The sequence below is a fragment of the Crocodylus porosus genome, unplaced genomic scaffold (genome assembly GCF_001723895.1).
Source record: "Crocodylus porosus isolate Cpor-Errol unplaced genomic scaffold, CroPor_comp1, whole genome shotgun sequence".
NCBI lineage: Eukaryota > Metazoa > Chordata > Crocodylia > Crocodylidae > Crocodylus > Crocodylus porosus.
Window position 1 is genome coordinate 38328192 of NW_017728912.1, and position 2764 is coordinate 38330955.

Consider the following 2764-nt stretch of genomic DNA (forward strand, 5'->3'; position numbering starts at 1 on the left):
TCAAATATCACGACATAATCCCTCTTTCTTCAGGTACCATAGATTTTGTAGACATTAGGGCTGGAAGGGACCTTGGAAGATCACTGAGTCCAGCTCCTGCCCCAGGGTCAGGAAGTCAGCATAGAACATAGGATCCCAGCAAGATAAACATCCAGATGTCTTTTGAAGGCATTCAGAGTAGGTGCTTGAACTACCTCTGGCAGCAGTCTATTCCAAACCTCGGGGGCTCAGACAATAAAGAAGTTCTTCCTTATGTCCAGCCCGAAAGGGTCATGGAGAAGTTTGTGACCGTTCGACCTTGTTATCCCTTGGGGCGTTCTGGTGAAGAGACATTCCCTCAGATCCTGGTAAGCACATCTGATGAACTTATATGTGGCCACCAGATCATCCCTGAGCCTGCGCTTTTCCAGGCTGAAGATTCCCATGGCTCTCAGCCTTCTTCATAAGGTCTACTTCCCTGACCGCTGATCATGCGCGTGGCTCTCCTCTGCACTCTCTCAAGCTTCTCCACATCCTTTTTGAATTGTTGAGCCCAAAACTGGATGCAGTACTCCAGCTGCGGCCTCACCAAGGCCTAGTATATTGGAAGAATGACATCCTGGGATTTGCTTGAGAAGCATCTATGGATGCAAGCAAGTGTTTTGCTGCTTTACTAGCAGCAGTATCACACAGCAGGCTCATGTTCATCTTGTGGTTAATCCTGACCCCCATGTCCCTTTCATTTGTAGTACTAGCCAGCATAGCACTGCCAAGCCTATAAGGATGCTGCAGGTTTTTCTTCCCAAGGTGGAGAACCTTGCATTTTTCAGTGTTAAACACCATCAGGTTCTCGCCCACCCATTTCCTGAGCCTGTCAGGGTCAGCCTGGATCACCCTCCTGACCTCAGGTGCAGACGCTTTACCCCAGAGTTTGGTGTCATCGGCAAACTTAGCCAGTCCGCTTCTGATACCAATGTCCACATCATTAATGAAGATATTAAATGGTATAGGCCCAAGGACAGAGCCCTGGGGGACCCCACTGGTCACAGGGCACCATGATAATTGACTTCCATCAACCAGAGCCCTCTGGGTCTGACCACAGAGCAAATTCACCAGCCAGCACACCATGGTGGACCCGGGGCCGCAGTTGGTCAGTTTTGCCAAGAGGTGATCACGGGATACCAGATGGAAGGCTTTTTTAAAGTCAAGATATAGGACATCAATCTCATCTCCCTCGTCTGAGTGATAGGTCACCTGGTCGTAGAAGGAAATAAGATTGGTCAAGCAACACCTACCCACAACAAACCCATGCTGGCTATCCCTCAGGATGTTGCTATCGGCTAGTCTATTTAGAATCGCCTCTTTGATAATCTTTTCTAAGACCTTCCCTAAGATAGAGGTCAGGCTGATGGGCCTGTAGTCTGCTGGATCCACTTTCCTCCCTTTCTTGAGGATAGGTACCACATTGGCCTTCTTCCAATCATCAGGCACTTTACCAGAGCACCAGGAGTTTTCAAAGATCTGTGCCAGGGGCTGAGCTATGATACTCTCCAGCTCCTTGAGTACCCTGGGGTGTAGATTGTCAGGGCCGGCTGACTTGAAGGTACCCAGCCTCTCAAAGTGTTCCTTCATGAGGTTAGCATTGATGGAGGGTAAGGAATCTCCCTCATCCGGGCCTCCCTGCCCCGTAGTGGGCATGGGCGTCCCATGGGACTGATGAAAGACTGATGCAAAGTACCCATTTAGCTAGTTGGCTTTTTCCTGGGCGTCGGATGTCAGTTGCCCTATCTGGTTTAGCAGGGGTCCAATGTTGCCCTTGCTTTTCCTCCAGCTCCCCACATATCTGAAAAAGGACTTTTTATTGTCCTTGATACTTGCAGCTAGTTGGAGTTCGGTTGCAGCCTTGGCTTTTCTGGTTTGCTCCCTGCAGGTCCGGACCAGAGCAGAATAATCCTCCTTGGAATACTCCTTGGAATTCCTCCTTGTCGTACAGCACTTACGCTGCATCCATCAATCACACACTCTTCCCCTACCCTTACTTGGACTTACTGGGCAAATCTCCTTTCCCTGCTCTTGCCTTGGCTTGACTCAAACTCCCAGCATCCCCACTGAGGCCTGGCCTTCCCTTCATTGGCCAGTCTCTGCCAGCTGTCCCGGGGAGTGTCCCCTCCTTACCCCATCTCTAAGGTGGCCGGCATGACCCGGGCAGCCCTTGCATCCGCTTTACTTATCTTTTGCAGGCGCAGTTCGGATCTACATTCGACTCTGGTCAGGCCTTGGTTCGGGGGCCTCGGTCTTCCTTTCCCCCCCAGATGATCCAGCTCCTGGCTCAGCTGGTTTCTCCCCACACTGGGGGATGCCAAACATGGAGCCCTTCTCCTGAATCTCCTTCAAATGTCCTGCTGTGCCCTCTGGGCCGATCAGGGCAAGCTCCCCGTCTCCAGGACTTTCTGGCGCACTGGGGTGTGCCGCTCTCTGGACCCCCCCGGTCGGTCCTGCGCCAGCTCAGCCAGCCAGTGCCACAGGCCCGCGGCAGGGGCTTGACAGGGCTGCTTGGGGCTGGGGCACAGGGGGAGGAGAGCCACACGCACTTGGCACCTCCCCGCCATGGCCGTGCTGCTGCTTCCCCTCAGGCCGTGGCTCTACGCTGGAGGGTGCACTAGCAGCCCTGGGCCGGTCCCTTCCCGCCCTGGGGCCGGGTGACTCGTGGAGACAGGAGCCCGGGTGTGCCGGCGCCTCCCGGGGGGCGGGGCGGGGCGGACACACGTGTCCCGCAGGCTGGGCG